The sequence below is a fragment of the Malaclemys terrapin genome, chromosome 1 (assembly GCF_027887155.1).
Source record: "Malaclemys terrapin pileata isolate rMalTer1 chromosome 1, rMalTer1.hap1, whole genome shotgun sequence".
Lineage (NCBI taxonomy): Eukaryota > Metazoa > Chordata > Testudines > Emydidae > Malaclemys > Malaclemys terrapin.
The window spans coordinates 207,074,969-207,093,723 of NC_071505.1; positions in this window are offsets into that span (position 1 = coordinate 207,074,969).

The window sequence follows — 18,755 nt, forward strand, 5'->3', positions numbered from 1 at the left end:
TGTCACAGCACCTGGGGTTGGGCCAGAGACCAGGTAGGAACCAGTGTGATCAGACCAGGGCTGGGTGTAGCAAGCCCAGGAGCAAGATATGAACTGCCAGCACTGGCTTCCCAACCTGGAGCCAGCTGCCCCTCCCTGCCAAATCTCAATAGCTTCCCTCCTTTCCCACCCCACTCCTATTCCTGATAGTGACACGCCAACCTCCCCTCACCCCCCCCGCCCATGACTGCCCCCCACTCCTATGCAGAGCACCCACCGTGATTTCTCCTGACACCTCACTTGTCTCCCTCTCCCAGTGCTTACTATGGTGCTTAGTATGTTTAAGTTTTGCTATGCACCTCTGCTCCCTGCAGTCCAAGTGAGCTTTTGCAGCCTCTGTGAATAATGCCCTCTCCTATGCAGAGACATTTCTGCTGTGGCCATTTTTTCCCCTCAGGTTTTTCTCACTCCCTCTCCATCAGTAAAGCCATAGGGAAAATCATATTGAGTTGCATTACATAATTAATGCAAGTTAAACATTGGCATTTTCCATTAAAATCCTTCTGTCAAGGTATAATTATAAGACTCGATGAATTCCTTGTTTTATATAGATGTGAATTTTAATTAAAACTTGTGCAGTGCTTTAAGCTGAGTTGCTTTACACAATTACTTGGTAAACTTGATAAATAGATGCAATCACAGTAATCTGGATTTTTAAATTGTTTTTATTTATTTTTGTCATGAGCTTTCACGAGTTTTAAGTGACACCTAGGGAAGGACGATGTGCCACAAATGGCTGAGCAAGACTTGTTCCTGAGCATCGTGCTTTTTCAAGGCAATAACTACAGCCCGACTACTTCTCAGTCTGCTAAACAGAGTATCCTGCTGTACACTCTAGCCGAGGAGTTGGAAGACCTGTGTTCAAATCGCTACTCTTTTCCTCTGTGACCTTGAGCAAGTCATTAAGGCCCAGATCCTCAAAAGCATCTAACTTCCATGGAAGTTAGGAGCCTAAATACCTCTGTGGATCTGGGCCTTAGCCTCTCTCTGCCTCAGTTCTCTATCTGTAAAATGGGGGTAATAGCACTTCTCTACCTCACAGGAATGTTGTGAGGATAAATACATTAATTGTGAGGTGTTCAAATACTAAGGTAATGGGGGCCACATATATATCATTGATATATAGACACACTCCATTGGCATATGTCATAAAACCTTGCCTTCCCTTATTCCCCCAACCCTGAGTGGGATCCCTTTCAGAGGTGACCTAAAATAATAAATATTTCAGAATAATTAAAGGTGACATTTGCCCTTGTACAAAGGTTCAACACAAGGACCGTGCATTGCTTACGTCCCACGTAAGTCTTGTTTTGAGGCCATAGGTATGATTTAATTGGTGTATAGCCAGTGTTGCTGACTCTTGAGATTTTATCATGAGTCTTGCAATATTTGTTGTTTTTCTTAAAACTCAAGCTCCTGGAGTCATGTGATTATATGAGTAGCTCATGTTTTTTTTAGAAAAATATATATCTTTATAGCTCATGCAGTTGCAGACAAAAGCTTGAAAATATGAAACCCTAAAAGCTCAAAAACCAGAAGGCAAGTAATAGAAAGAATCCATTGTTGATTGTTATTTTTAAATATCATGATTTTTAAGCCAATCTCAGTTTTTGGAGGGACATGACTCATGTTTTTTTGAATGCTCAGTCATGGCAATACTGTATAGGCTTGGTGCTGGACTGTTGCAAAGGGTAATTCACCCTAAAAGAACACATGTTCATTAAAAGTCAAGCCTGCTTTCCTTGAGTCACCAAAACTCCCATTAGCTCTGCAAAGAAAGCCTGAACCTAACATGTGTGTGCACACTCAGGATCCTGAAGACTTGCAAACAAACAGGAGCCTGGACAGCTTCTCCTTGACTGAGAGTGGAACCCAGAACTTCCCGTTACTGGATTACTGAGTCAAATCTGGCTCTGGTGGCTAAAAGCAACTTCCCTTTAATGGTGCTGGCCTGTAGGCAATGAGTTAAGGGGGCTCTTTCAGTTCCTAGTGGATAGGTGGCTACACCACTCTTTGGCTAGGTCTACACTACGGGGAGGGGTTGACCTAAGATACGCAACTTCAGCTACGTGAATAGCGTAGCTGAAGTTGTGTATTTTAGGTCGACTTACCTGGCTGTGAGGACGGCAGCGAGTCGACCGCTGCCGCGCCGCCGTCGACTCCGCTTCCACCTCTTGCCACGGTGGATTTCCGGAGTCGATGGAAGAGCTATCGGGGATCGATTTTATTGCATCTTCACTAGACGCGATAAGTCAATCCCCAATAGATCGATTGCTACCCGCCAATTCGGCGGGTAGTGAAGACGTGCCCTTTGTAATTTCAAAAGAGGTGGCAGGGAGTGAACTCCCTTCCCTGTTTATGTGGAACATGAGGGAGGAGGCACATTGACATTGTGAAGCTTAGGCAATCTGCTATCCATGCATGACTTGTTATGTGGCTACACACAGGACTTCACACAGTGCTGTGAGTTGAGCACCTTTATAAGTGAATTTAGCTTTCATGAAAAATGAGTGAAGTCAACAAGTGTCTTGTTTTTAATTAAAAACAGCTTGTAATTTTTGAGCTAAGGCAAAAAAAGGTGATTAAGAAAGCGAAAACGATTCTCTGCTCTTTTGCTCAGAAAATATAATTTATGCTTTTTATACTTAATCAATCAAAGCCCCGAATTAAAAGCAGAACTTGCATAGCCACCTATGAGCATTTTGTACTGCGACTGCCCTATAAACTACGTGATCATTTACAATTTGCTTGTGACATTTTCTTAATGCTAATTCAGGCTGTATTAGTAAATGGTAAAAGATGTCATCCAGCAGCAAAGCAAAGTTGGGTTTGTTAAAAATGAACATAAATATCACATCTGTGCCAATGGCTTCTTAGTACAAAGCACTGTTTACTCAAATAAAGCAGGCCCCATGAATTGGGCCGGCAGTATCTAGATACCCAGCTGATCAAATAAGAGTTTTGTTTTACAACCAGAACTGCATTTCCTTAACATCTGCTCTGATAGAGAAATGACAGTGGAGATAAATCTGTTTTATTGCACTGTTTTTTGGAAAAACCTTCAACCGTGTGTGGTTCCAGTGAACAGCTTGTAATGAACTTTGTTTAGGAAAGGGAAATAAAAGAGATTGATGACTCAAAAAGGAAGCAAGAGAGCGCATCAAGTCTTATCAATCAATGCACCCAACTAATCATTCAAACAGCTTTTAGAGGGACCCTGTAAACTTGTTGGAGTTTTTTAAGTGACTAAGTTAAAGTAATTTAATTTCCTGGTATGCTTTAAATATTTATCTCATTAAAAAAGGATTACATTAAAATGACGATTTTGTTGGCTTCGTTTATATTTAGAGGCATTAGGGGGTTGGGCCTGAATGCAGTAACCATTAAACATGTTCTGATAATGGGCAGGCATTGTCCATGCCTTTGACACGCTACACTGTGATGGGCCTGGAGAGCTGGTCGCTGAGAACTAGCTAGGGCAGTGTAAGTAAGCTACGCGCTTACTGCACTGAGACTGTTGCTGGGAGATATACTTACTGCATGCCATAGGGTGAGCAGCCGAGAACAGCAGATTCAGCACATAGTTCAGGCACCCAGAGCTATGACTGGGTTGGGGAGCTGAGAACAAACATGCTTGGTGCTTGCCACACGCACACAGCATAGAGGGCAGTGGAGGGAAGTGAAACTGGGCAGGGCTGGTGAATGCCACTAACACACACATCAGAAAATGGGGAACGGACACAGGCAGTGCACGTCTAAGGCACACAATGCTGGGACAAGGGAGAAAGTTAAGAACGAGGAGCCAAGTGCGTGCTAAAGACCCAGGATGTAGAGACTAGGGTGTGGAGCTGTAACCAGACTTGCTCAGTGACTGCCACGGACAAGTAGCATTGCAGGAAGATAAGTGACAAGCTTGGTGGATGGCAAGGGCATGCAGCTGTGAAACTAGGGCGACTGATTGAGACCAGGCAAACATGCTATGTGCCAAAGGAAGACAGAGCCAGGATAGTGGATTAACTGAGACTGGCATGGTGCAGGCACACAAAGCTAAGTCCAGGGTGGAGTGCTAAAAATAGGAAATGCATGCCACAGACACACAGCATTAAGCCCAGTGTACGGCGCTTAGAAGGGGCAGGCTAGTCTCTGGTATAATCACGCATTGCAAGGCAAGAGACGTGAGTGCAGAACAGGCAGGATTGGTACATAACACAGGCACATAGCACAGTACCCACAGCCTGGGAGAGGACAGCAGACCAGGCAGGCAGAGCTGTGAGACTTGGGCAGGGAGGTCTGACCAGGCTGGCTCCGTGCATGGCACAGACACACAGTAAAATAGCCAGGGATGGGGCAATGCGTGCAGGCAAGCTTGATGCACGGCACAAAAAGCAACTATTACGATTTTTAAAACAGGCATATGCCATATGTGCACAGCACTGCACAGGGAATAGGACAGGCACTCAGTAATGGGATCAGAGGTTGGGAGGTGCTGAGCACAGGCAGACTCGTGGTATATCACAGGCACACAGCATGAGGGCTGTGAACAGGAGATAAGAATGTGCAGGCTTTGCTCTATGCCAGAAGCATGCAGAGTTACAGCTAGGGCTGGGAGCTGAGGTTTCTTCGCTCCATACCACAGGCGCACAGTGCTGACTGAGCTGGCTTGGTGCCTAGCTGTGTGGGATGCTCAGAATGGACACGTTCAGTGCATGCCACAATCACATAGTGCCACTAGATACACAGGAGGCGCTAAAACCAGGTCATCTCAGTGCATGATACAGGTAAACTAAACTGAGTGAGGCCAGAGGAGCTGAGCACAGACAGACTCAGTTCATACCATGGCAAGCAAGTGCTGAGACTGAAATGGGGAGCTGATAACAGGCATGGTTGGTGCCCAGTTGTACTGAAAAAGGATGGGGAGTTGAACACGACTGATTCAGGTACTTAGTAATGGGATCGGGTTGGGGACCTGAGAACCGACAGGCTTGGTGCATATCACAGCACCCGGGAACTGCTGCCTGGGTAGAGGGGTGCTGAGAATGGGCATGTGTTGTTAGATGTTGTTCCCAGCTTCAATCATAGCTCTGTATGTTATATACACACAGCACTATGACTGAGGCTGAGAACTAAGACTGGGGTTATTTGGTCCATGCTACAGCTGGGGCAGGCACTGAGAACAGGCTGGCTAGGTGCACAACATGCTCATCCAGAACTACTATCTGGAGCAGAAGACCTGAGAAAGACCAGGCTTGGTGTATGCCACAGGGACATACTGTTGATACACATAAGGGACTCAAGAAATTGCCTAGGGAGGTTGTGGCCTCTCCGTCATTGAAGGTTTTTTTCAGCGCAGGTTAGCCAAACACGTGTCAAGAATGGTCTCAGTCCTGCCTTGAGTGCAGGCGCCTGGACTAGATGACTTCTTGAGGATCCTTCCAGTCCTACTCTGCCATGAAATGGACAATTCAGTGCATGCTTGGTACGGGCAAAAGTGCCGTCCAAGACTGCAGCAGATCAGTGCTCAGATGAGGCAGGCTCAGCGTATGCCACACACACACACAGGTTGGCTGTTGAGGTGGGGAGATGAGCATGTGAATGTCACAGATACACAGCACTGTGCCCAGAGTGAGCGCTGCGCAAACACATGGCGAACAGCCACAAAGCGCTAAGGCTGGGGCAAGGAGCTGAGACAGAGCATGTGCTTATTTATTTTACATACAACAATAGTTTAGTTATATATTATAGACTTACAGAAAGAGACCTTCTAAAAACATTAAAATGTATTACTGGCATGTTTTCAGCTCCCGCCCACCATTGAGTCCAGTTGTAAGGGGGGGGGAGAGGCGGGGTGTCAGTGCTTTGCGCTTATAGCAAGGGTCAGTAACCTTTCAGAAGTGCTGTGCCGAGTCTCCATTTAGGTTGGTTTGGTCTATGCCACAGACAGCCCATGCTGCGATTAGGCTGTGTAGCTGAGAATGGGCTGGCTTGGTGCCTGGCACAGCCGGTCAGAAGTGGTCTACATCACAGGCACCTTGTAATGAGGCCAGAGCAGGGGGTTTTGTTTGTTTGTTTTTTCCGGGACAGGAGTGCGGTCAAAGAGTCAAACGAAGGGAACCTGACAGGGACACCGAGCAGAGAAACCCAGACAGCACCCACTGCTCCTCAAAGGCATCAAGGGAGCCAATGGACACCGCCCAGAGGAACTCTGCCCGGATACGTGAACGGACAGAGGATCGGAAACAGGCCCCCACAGTCACTGGAGACTCCATCGGCCAACCTCCTCCCCCTGGTTTTATAGATGGCCATTTTAGCCAGTAGTAAGTTGACCAGGAGGTCCTGTGACTTTGTGGGGCTATGGATAGGGAGTGTGTAGATAAGGTGGTGAGGGAGAAAAGTGCAGCCAGAACCGTAACAGAATATTCGTGCGGAGCCGTTATAGGGGCTGCAACCTGGCGCACTCCAAGTAAATGTGCCAGAGTAGGGTGCTGACACCAGGTTTGTTTGCTCCATGCCACATACACACAGTGTTTAGGCTTGGTCATGTAGCTGAGGACAGGCTCAGTTCATACTACAGCCAGCAAGTGCTGAGACTGAAATGGGGTGCAGAGACCTGGTATGGTCACGATTTGCTGTAGACCGGGGGTGGGCAGGACATGGAGTACCATTGGGGTCGGGGGGCATAGCTGGGGCCCAGACAAACCCCACAGGGAGCAGGGAGGGAGTGTCACCCAGCTCCACTCCTGGTCTCAGCTGTGGCCCCAGCCTCGGCCCCTTTACCCCGTCACCATTCGCCCCGCCCCAGAGTGGCGGCCCTGCTCCTGGCCCCAGCTTGGTGGGGGAGTGTTGTGTTCAGAGATTGTGTGTGGGGAGGGGGGTGCACCCCTGAACAGTTTGGGGACCATGCCTACAGACAACTCTGAGCTGGGCTGGTGGTAATGGCCTGGCTTGGAGCACGGCACAGACATGCAGTAATGGGGAGCTGAGAATGGGCATGCTCAGGACTGGAGGCACAAAGGAGAGATTTACAAAAGACCTGCAGCAACAAGTTTGGGCTAGAGACTGAGCTTTGAATCCCTGCAAGGGATGGGGGGAGGGCGGGGTCATAGAGCCCAGGTTCAAAAGTCTGGACTGCTTGCTTTAGCCCCAGGCACACTAGTCAATTGCCCTGGCCTCTGAGACTTGCTGCCATCGTTTTTTTTTTTTTTTTTTTCTCCCTTCACTCCAGCCTTGCCTGGCACAGGGAGTTAAACTCCTAACTCCACTTGAAGCCCATGCCTGAAGTTAGGCACGTAAGGGTATGTCTACACTACGAAATTAGTTCGAATTTATAGAAGCCGGTTTTATTGAAATCGGTTGTATACAGCCGATTGTGTGTGTCACACAATAAAATGCTCTAGGTGCTCTAGTCGGCGGACCGCGTCCACAGTACAAGGCTAGCGTTGACTTCCGGAGCATTGCACTATGGGTAGCTATCCCACAGCTATCCCACAGTTCCCGCAGTCTCCGCCGCCCCTTTGAATTCTGGGTTGAGATCCCAATGCCCGGATGATGCAAAACAGTGTCGCGGGCGGTTCTGGGTACATGTCGTCAGGCCCCTCCCTCCCCCGTCACAGCAACGGCAGACAATAGATTCGCGCCTTTTTACCTGGGTTACCTGGGTTACCTGTGCAGACAACATGGAGCCCGCTCAGTTCAGCTGAGCTCACCGTCACCATATGTCCTCTGGGTGCCGGCAGACGTGGGACTGCATTGCTACACAGCAGCAGCTGCTAACTGCCTTTTGGCGGTAGACGGTGCAGTAGACTGGTAGCCTTCATCGGCGATCTGGGTGCTGGCAGTCGTGGGGCTTGCCTTTTGGCAGTAAATGGTGTATTACGACTGTTATCCGTCCTATTACAAGTCGGGTCATCGTACATTAGCAGAGTCTTTCCTGAGCAGCCGATTGTGCAATAGGCCTGAAGACCATCGTCATACACCGCCCCGTATTTGCTGCCAAGCACCCAGAAAGAGCCCCGTATTTGCTGCCAAGCACCCAGAAAGATGCCGAGGGCTATCAGTCACGCTGCACCGTCGTCTTAAGATGTAAAAAATAGATTTGCTCTGTATTCATTTGCTTCCCCCTCCCTCCGTCAAATCAACGGCCTGCTAAACCCAGGGTTTTCAGTTTAATCTTTGGGGGGGACCATTCTGTGTGACAGTTGTTTGTGTCTCTCCCTGATGCACAGCCACCGTTCTTGATTTTAATTCCCTGTGCCTGTACGCCATGTCGTCACTCGGCCCCCCTCCCTCCTTCCCCTAGTCCGTCAGATAATACGTTTGCGCCACAGCTCAGAGAGCCGAGAAGCGGTTTGCGCCTTTTCTTTGAATTCTGGGTTGAGATCCCAATGCCTGGATGATGCAAAACAGTGTCGCGGGCGGTTCTGGGTACATGTTGTCAGGCCCCTCCCCCCTCGTCACAGCAACGGCAGACAATAGATTCGCGCCTTTTTACCTGGGTTACCTGTGCAGACAACATACCACGGCAAGCATGGAGCCCGCTCAGCTCAGCTGAGCTCACCGTCACCATATGTCCTCTGGGTGCCGGCAGACGTGGGACTGCATTGCTACACAGCAGCAGCTGCTAACTGCCTTTTGGCGGTAGACGGTGTAGCATGAGTGATAGTCGTGGGGCTGGCAGCCGTAGGGCTGCATTGCACCAGCCCCTTGCAGGCGATGGTATATTATGACTGGTACCCATCGTTGTCATACTGGTATGGCTGTCAATCATGGCCACCTGGGCAGACATGCTACTGTTTTGATGATGATGGTTACCAGTTGTAATATACTATTTTCTGCCAATTGCCCAGTATTGTCTGCTAAGCACCCAGAAGAGGCCGAGGGCGATGCTGGGTGCTGGCGGACGTGGGGCTGGCAGATGTGGGGCTGCATTGCTACACAGCAGCAGCCCCTTGCCTTTTTGCAGATGATGATATTTTATGATTGGTATCCATCATCATCGTACTGGAGAGGCTATCACTCATGCTGCACCGTCGGCTGCCACCTTAAGATGTAAAAAATAGATTTGTTCTGTATTCATTTGCTTCCTCTTCCTCCGTGAAATCAATGGCCTGCTAAGCCCAGGGATTCCAGTTTAATCTTTGGGGGGACCATTCTGTGTGACAGTTGTTTGTGTTTTTCCCTGTTCCTGTACCTGTACGCCATGTCGTCACTCGGCCCTCCCTCCCTCCCGCCCTCCCTCCTTCTCCTGGTCCATCAGATACTACTTTCGCGCCTTTTTTCTGACCAGGCACCATAGCTAGCACTGGGATCATGGAGCCCGCTCAGATCACCGCGGCAATTATGAGCACTATGAACACCACGCGCATTGTCCTGGAGTATATGCAGAGCCAGGACATGCCAAGGCGAAACCCGGACCAGGCGAGGAGGCGATTGCAGCGCGGCGACGAGAGTGATGAGGAAATTGATATGGACATAGACCTCTCACAAGGCACAGGCCCCAGCAATGTGGAAATCATGGTGTCACTGGGGCAGGTTCATGCCGTGGAACGCCGATTCTGGGCCCGGGAAACAAGTACAGACTGGTGGGATCGCATCATGCTGCAGGTATGGGACGATTCCCAGTGGCTGCGAAACTTTCGCATGCGTAAGGGCACTTTCATGGAACTTTGTGACTTGCTTTCCCCTGCCCTGAAACGCCAGGATACCAAGATGAGAGCAGCCCTCACAGTTGAGAAGCGAGTGGCGATAGCCCTGTGGAAGCTTGCAACGCCAGACAGCTACCGGTCAGTCGGGAATCAATTTGGAGTGGGCAAATCTATGGTGGGGGCTGCTGTGATCCAATTTGCCAGGGCAATGAAAGACCTGGTGATAGCAAGGGTAGTGACTCTGGGAAACGTGCAGTCAATAGTGGATGGTTTTGCTGAAATGGGATTCCCAAACTGTGGCGGGGCCATAGACGGAACCCATATCCCTATCTTGTCACCGGAGCACCAAGCCACCGACTACGTAAACCGCAAGGGGAACTTTTCAATGCTGCTGCAAGCCCTGGTGGATCACAAGGGACGTTTCACCAACATCAACGTGGGATGGCCGGGAAAGGTACATGATGCTCGCGTCTTCAGGAACTCTGCTCTGTTTCGAAAGCTGGAGGAAGGGACTTTCTTCCCGGACCAGAAAGTGACCATTGGTGATGTTGAAATGCCTATCGTGATCCTTGGGGACCCAGCCTACCCCTTAATGCCATGGCTCATGAAGCCGTACACAGGCAGCCTGGACAGGAGTCAGGACCTGTTCAACTACAGGCTGAGCAAGTGCCGAATGGTGGTGGAATGTGCATTTGGACGTTTAAAAGCGCGCTGGCGCAGCTTACTGACTCACTCAGACCTCAGCGAAAAGAATATCCCCATTGTTATTGCTGCTTGCTGTGCGCTCCACAATATCTGTGAGAGTAAGGGGGAGACCTTTATGGCGGGGTGGGAGGTTCAGGCAACTCGCCTGGCCGCTGATTACGCGCAGCCAGACACCAGGGCGGTTAGAGGAGCACAGCAGGGCGTGGTGCGCATCAGAGAAGCTTTGAAAATGAGTTTTGTGACTGGCCAGGCTACTGTGTGAAACTTCTGTTTGTTTCTCCTTGATGAACCCTCCAACACCCCCCCCCCCCGACCCGGTTCACTCTACTTCCCTGTAAACCAACCACCCCACCCCACCCTCCCCTCCCGCTTGCAGAGGCAATAAAGTCATTGTTTTTTCACATTCATGCATTCTTTATTAGTTCCTTACAGAGGTAGGGGGATAATTGCCAAGGTAGCCTGGGATGGGTGGGGGAGGAGGGATGGAAAAGGACACACTGCATTTTAAAACTTTAACTCTTATTGAAGGCCAGCCTTCTGATGCTTGGGCGATCATCTGGGGTGGAGTGACTGGGTGGACGGAGGCCCCCCCACCGTGTTCTTGGGCGTCTTGGTGAGGAGGCTATGGAACTTGGGGAGGAGGGCTGTTGGTTACACAGGGGCTGTAGCGGCGGTCTCTGCTCCTGCTGCCTTTCCTGCAACTCAACCATACGCTCGAGCATATCAGTTTGATGCTCCAGCAGACGGAGCATTGCCTCTTGCCGTCTGTCTGCAAGCTGACGCCACCTATCGTCTTCAGCCCGCCACTTGCTCTGTTCATCCCGCGATTCAGCCCGCCACCTCTCCTCTCGTTCATATTGGGCTTTTCTCATCTCCGACATTGACTGCCTCCACGCATTCTGCTGTGCTCTATCAGCGTGGGCGGACATCTGCAGCTCCGTGAACATATCGTCCCTCGTCCTACGTTTTCTCTTTTTAATGTTCACGAGCCTCTGCGAAGGAGAAACATTTGCAGCTGGTGGAGGAGAAGGGAGAGGTGGTTAAAAAAGACACATTTTAGAGAACAATGGGTACACTCTTTCATTACAAGGTCGCATATTTCGGCTTGCAGGCAGCCATCGTAGGCCACAGTGTTTTGGCTTTTTTAACCTTCTTAACATGCGGGAAAGGTTGCAAACAGCAGCGCATTTCCCATATCAAGGATGAATTGGGTTGTCCATTTAAAATGGGGTTTCAATGTAAAAGGAGGGGGCTGCGGTTTCCCGGTTAACATGCGGCACAAACACAAGTAACCCCCCCCCCCCCCCCCACACACACACACGATTCTCTGGGATGATCACTTCACCCCTCCCCCCACCGCGTGGTTAACAGCGGGGAACATTTCTGGTCAGAAGAGCAGGAACGGGCGCCTCTGAATGTCCCCTTAATAAAATCACCCCATTTCAAACAGGAGAGCTTTCTGGAGATGTCCCTGGAAGATTTCCACTCCATCCCCATACACGTTAACAGACTTTTCCAGTAGATGTACTGGCCGCGATTGCCAGGGCAAAGTAATCATTAAACACGCTTGCTTTTTTTTGGTAATGTTTACAAATATTTACAAAGTTACACTCACCAGAGGTCTCCTGTGTGCCCTGAGGGTCTTGGGTGAGTTCGGGGGTTACTGGTTCCAGGTCCAGGGTCACAAACATATCCTGGCTGTTGGGGAAACTGGTTTCTCCGCTTCCTTGCTGCTGTGAGCTACCTACAGTACCTCCATCGTCATCTTCCTCGTTCCCCGAACCGTCTTCCCTGTGTGTTTCTCCAGTGAGAGAGTCATAGCACACGGTTGGGGTAGTGGTGGCTGCACCCCCTAGGATCGCATGCAGCTCCGCGTAGTAGCGGCAAGTTTGCGGCTCTGCCCCGGACCTTCCGTTTGCTTCTCTGGCTTTGTGGTAAGCTTGCCATAGCTCCTTAATTTTCACGCGGCACTGCTGTGTGTCCCTGTTATGGCCTCGGTCCTTCATGGCCTTGGAGATCTTTTCTAATACTTTTCCATTTCTTTTACTGCTACGGAGTTCAGCTATCACTGCTTCATCTCCCCATATGGCGAGCAGATCTCGTACCTCCCGTTCGGTCCATGCTGGAGCTCTTTTGCGATCCTGGGAGGACTCCATCACGGTTACCTGTGCTGATGAGCTCTGCGTGGTCACCTGTGCTCTCCACGCTGGGCAAACAGGAAATGAAATTCAAACCTTTGCGGGTCTTTTCCTGTCTACCTGGTCAGTGCATCTGAGTTGAGAGTGCTGTCCAGAGCGGTCACAATGAAGCACTGTGGGATAGCTCCCGGAGGCCAATAACGTCGAATTCCGTCCACACTACCCCAATTCCGACCCGCAAAGGCCGGTTTTATCGCTAATCCCCTCGTCGGAGGTGGTGTAAAGAAACCGGTTTAAAGGGCCCTTTAAGTCGAAAGAAAGGGCTTTGTTGTGTGGACGTGTCCAGGCTTAATTCGATTTAACGCTGCTAAAGTCGACCTAAACCCGTAGTGTAGACCAGGCCTAAGTCTGGTCAGCCCTTTCTTGCAACAGGCTACTAGGGTCAACCTTTTCCCCATAGCCCAGTGATTCAGGCAGTCACCAAGGTTGTGGGAGACAGGGTGGTCAGGATACAGCGGTGTGATGGGACAGAGTTGAGACTGGGCTGGCTCAGTAACGGGATGGGGAGCTGAGACTGGGCAGGCATGCGGCATGCCACAGGCACACCACATTGCAACTGGGCATGGCTGCTCAGAACAGATGGGCTTGTCCTGTGCCACTGACATACTCTGTGCATGGGCATAGAGCACTGAGCGCAGGTGGCATAGAGCACTGAGCGCAGGCTCAGGTCATACCATAGAAAGCAAGTGCTGAGAGCAAAATGGGGAGCAGAGAACTGGTGTGGTCATTATATGTTATAGACATACAGCACTGAGTAGACAATTGGCTGGCTTAGTGCATGGCATGAACACTCAGTAATGGGAACGGGTAGGCTCGGTATGTATCATGGACATACAGCGGTAGAGCATGGATTTGGGCACGCTTGCCGCATGCTACAGATACACAAAATTATGAGTGGGACTCATAAGAATGGCCATAATGAGTCAGTCCAGTGGTCCATCTAACCCAGTAACCTGTCTTCTGACAGTGGCCAATGCCAGGTGTTTCAGAGGGAAAGAATAGAACAAGGCAATTATTGAGCGATCCATACCATCTTCCAGGCCCTGCTTCTGGCAGTCAGCAGTTTAGGGCCACCCAGAGCATGCAGCTGTGTCACTGACCATCTTGATTTATAGCCATTGATGGATCTATTCTCCACAAACTTATCTCATTCTTTTTTAAATCCAGTTATACTTTTGGCCTTCACAATATCCCCTGGCAATGAGTGCCACAGGTTGACTGTGTGCTGTGTGAAAAAATTATTCCTTAGGTTTGTTTTAAATCTGCTATTACTTTCATTGGGTGACCCTTGGTTCTTGTGTTACATAAAGGGATAAATAACACTTCCCCTACGCCAGTCATGATTTTCAAGACCTCTATCATATCCCCCTTGCGTCATCTCTTTTCTAAAATGAACAGTCCCATCTTTTAAATCTCTTCTCAAATAGAAGCTGTTCCATACCCTTTCCTAATGGTTCCTAACATTGTTAGGTTTTTTTGACTGCCACTGCACATTGAGCAGATGTTTTCAGAGAACTATCCACAATGAGAATGGATGGACTTGGTCCTTTCTGTAGACACATCCTGCTGGGACTGGCCCGTGTAGCTGAGAATGGGCTGGGTAGGTGCACACCCCAGACACTCAATGCTGATATACACTGGGGAGCTGAGGTGAAAGCTCAGTGCATGGTACTGATAACCAGCCCTGGCTGAGATGAGGCAGGCTCAGTGTATGCCACAGACCCACATTGTTGAGACTGGGGAGGGGAACTGACATGGGCAGGGCCGGCTCCAAGTTTTTTGCCACCCCAAGCAAAAAAAATTTCCCGCGCCCCCCGGCCCCGCCCCAACTCCACCCCCTTCCTCAAATCTCCAGCCCTGCCTCCTCCCACAGGCGCGCCGCATTTCCCCTCCTTGCCTGGGAGGGAGTGGGGAGAAGCGGAGCGGTGGCACGCTTGTGGGAGGAGGCGGCGGTGAGCTGGGGGGGGAGCGGTTCCTCTGTCCCCCGCAAGGTTACTTCCTGCGGCCCTCCCCGCGCCCCCCCATCACCGCAGCTCATCTCCGCTCAGGGCCGGCTCTGGGCTTTTTGCCCCCCAAGCAAAAAAAATAAAAAGGAGCTGGAGTGCCGCCCCTTGGAAATTGCCGCCCTAAGCACATGCTTGGAGCGCTGGTGCCTAGAGCTGGCCCTGGACACTGGACAGGCTCAGTGAATGTCACAGGCACACAGCACTGTACCGAGCATGGAAGCAGAGAACAGACAACGTGCAGACACAACTTGCAGGCACAGAGCTCTAAGACTGGGGCAGGGAGGTGAGAACAGGCAGGCTCAATGCATGGCCCAGACACACAGTGACGAGGTTTGGGTATGGGATCTAGGAATGGATATACTTGCTGCATGCCAGAGGCACACAGTTTCAACTGGGGCTGTCAGCTAAGAGCAGGTTGGTTTGTTCCATGCCAGAGCCACACCATGCTGAGACTGAGACTGAGATTGAGACATGTAGCTGAGAATGGGCTGTAATTTTAGAGTGCCTTGCAAGGAACACTAGTACCCCCTATCAGAATTCCTTTTCTTTCCAACAGGACATTCCTGAAGTGCACTGGCACAGCTGTGAGCCTCTTACACTGCTCAGCTGGCATAGTCCTGAAGTTTCACTCATAAAGTCTGCAACAGGGTTTCTGTTTAAACACAGAAGTTGAAATAAAGCTGTAATGAATCCTACTTCTCTAGTTAATATTCACACCTGGTAGAGATGCAGAAAATTGATTGTGTGTAACAAATGGGGCTGGAAGAAAAAGAGATAATCCTGTAGTAACAGCAATGGACTGGAAACCAGCAAGAGGTCTGGCTACTAAGTGGGGGTTATCTTGTTGTTAGGAAAGAAATAAGTGACCATAAACACCGCCTCCTTTATTCATATCTACTATATATACACAATTCCCTTTACTGATAGGAGCTGTAATGGCTATTAAACAGCAAAGGATTACATCCACACACAAAAACTGTAACGGTCACACAAATCACTGCCAATTCAAGTGTCCAACTGCTTGAGGACCATATCTTACTATCCTATCCCCCTACCACCACTGTGACTATAACTAGATGATTAATTTATTATAGCCTGGACAGGTAGCACTGCGTAATTAAGGCTGTCTGACACTTTCCATTGTAAGACCCTGTTTTAAGTTGCTTATAATTTTACCTACTTGAACCATTTGAGGTGATGTTTTCTATGTTGGTTTTCTCCCTCAGGCTAAATTTGTTTTGGAAATTTTTAGCCAAAATGATTCAGCTGTTTCTGAGACTAAGGCCAGGGGGAAATATGTTTCCCATTAAAAAAAAAAAAATGCTAGAAACCCTTTCTTTGAGAAACTAGCATCCCCACATTTTCGAGTAGGGACTTGAAACTTGGCAGAGGTGAACTTTAGGTCTGGGATGTGCATTTTGCTATTTTTGTGAAAATGTGCACAAAATGTGGCCAAGATATTAAAAAAAAAAAAAAATCAGAGTTGGCACATGCTCAGTAGATGCTTAGTGTAGCCATTAATATCTCTGAAGATTCTGTTGTCACTGTGCATACTCAAGCCTCTGATAGATGCTAGTGTTGGCTACATATGTAACATCCCCACAGAGCAAATGAGAATGCTCCCTACAGCCCAGGACCGGAGCATGGACTTCCCCACTAGTGGCTGCTGCAGGCTAGGGTGGGATTGGACAATAGAACAGACAGCACTGAGTCTCTCCTCCTCACCCCAGTGCTTTCGATGACCCCCTGCTTGCACCCACGCAGTGCAGAAGAGGAATCCACCAGACTGCGATGAAAAGGAGATAGGAGGCAGGCCAGGAAGAGGAAACATGTAGACTGAGCAGGGTTTGAATAGTGTGCACTAAATCATAGGCCATTCATTGAGCAAGGAGTTTAAAACTAAAATACAGAACAGGTACTTAAGTGATCATCATCCAGCCACCACACTGGTCAAGGCAGCGGTCATGTGGGGAAAAAAAAAATATTATGTGGTCACATAAGTAATGACTGTATTAGAGAGTATTGTACTAATTTGATTGATTTCAAACAAAATTTAGCGTATAGACAAGCCTGCACTTGCATTCCCTTTGACCTGTAAGCATATGGGGAAAAGATAAATGAAACTTATTAGAGCAGCCTTCCAAACAAACCACTCAACATTAACATGGAATAATTTCTTATAATGATCTGTCCCAATTTATTAAATTAAGGGGCTTAGTATCGTAACGTGTTTTATAGCTTCTGATGACACAGACTATTAAAAAAGATTATTTAATACTAGGTCAACTTTTGGAGACCACAAAAATACCCACAGGTTTGGGATTAATATTGAAAACACACCATTATGCTCAGTTCATAACATACCCTAATATAGAATTCTGGCCATCCCATCTCAAAAAGGATATTGTAGAATTAAAGAGGTGTTCAGAAAAGAATGACAAAAATGATTAGGAGTATGAAAAAAAAAATCATAGTGAGTGACTGCAAAAGTTTGAACTGTTTACCTTAGAGAGAAGATGAGAGGGAACATGGTAAAAATATAAAAAAATAAATTTGAATAGTACTGAGAAAGTTCTCCCCATCTCATAACACAAGAACAAAGACAGTCCATGAAGTTGAAAGATGGCAAATTCTAGAGACTTATAAAAGGAAGCACTTTTTCCACACAACATATAACCAGACGCTGGAGCTCACTATCCCAGGATGTCACTCAGGCCAAGACTTAGCAAGATTCAAAAAGAGATTGGATGTTTCATAAGTTATCCACATACTCTGGATAGTCTTGTTAAACTTTGCTAGAGATAAAGACTCATGCTTCAGGTCTTAAAACAATTAGGATGAGGCCTTCATGGGGAGCAGATTATCCCACAACTGCCTACAGCTGGATTCTTTGAGTCTCTCTCAGAGATGGGTGATCCTGGTCATTGTGGGAGACAGGATATCAGACTAGGTCAGGGGTTCCCAAACTTGGTTCACGGCTTGTTCAGGGTAAACCCTGGGCGGGCCACGAGATGCTTTGTTTACCTGAGCGTCCACAGGTACGGCCGCTCCCAGCTCCCAGTGGCCACGATTCATCGTTCCCAGCCACTGGGAGCTGTGAGTGGCCGTACCTGCGGACGCTCAGGTAAACAAAGCGTCTCGCGGCCCGCCCGGGGTTTACCCTGAACAAGCCACGAACCAAGTCTGGAAACCCCTGGATGAGGTGGATCGTGAGTCTGATCCAGTATGGCAATTCCTAACCAACAACTGACTAGTTAACTCCTTGTCAACAGCTAAACATCAAAATCCCTTTTAAAAAAAGGCAAATAATATGGCAATAAAAATATTTTGAGATCCTTGGATGAAAGCTGCCATGGAAGGGCCAACTGCTTTCTACAAAACAGTGAACTAATGTTTTCTTTTCCTCAGCCTCTACTACTACTTGGCGCAACCTGCAGTACACAATGCAGGCAAACTTCTACTGAAGTCAATGGGCACTTTCTCTGCATAAATGACTGCAGAATAGGCTCTCTTATCAGAAGCAGCTTTGTGAAACAGCAGACAGGCCATCCTCCCAGAGGATTTAACCTATATTTAGCATTTTAATAGCTGCTTTAATCTCTTCACATCAAAGGCAGGTCTGCATCATCTTCAAGATCCATTAAGTTACTGTGGGTAAATTAATCCCTTCCACAGAACTTTTCATAGTTAGGATCACTCACATATTCTGAGGTGTGCAAGACTTGAATATTGACAAAAATTCACTGGTTGTTCCCTCAGGACCGCATGGGGAACTGTCCTAATCTGTAGTTCTGTTAGCAGCATTTTGCAATTTTTCTGTAGTCAGCAGGGCGGCTAGCAATTTGCCTGCCCTTTGCCCCAATGGGATTTGCATTTCCATCAGGCTAAATCAGTGGTTCCCAAATTATGAGGGCCCAGAGGAACATCTGGGAGCCACGCAGCAGGGCAGGAGCACCACCCAGTCCCACTCTACCCCCAGCTCTGCTCTGGCCCCAACCACAGCTCCACTCCGCCCCCAGCAGACTTTGGTGTTGAAAAAAAAAAAAAAAAAATCTAGTCCAAAATTTGCAGTGCCCCTGCCAAGCAGGGTTTCTTTATTTAGAAGCCTAACTTTAAATATGTGAATTTTACAGCACCTTGCTCCAGCAGACTGGGAGTTCTGAAAG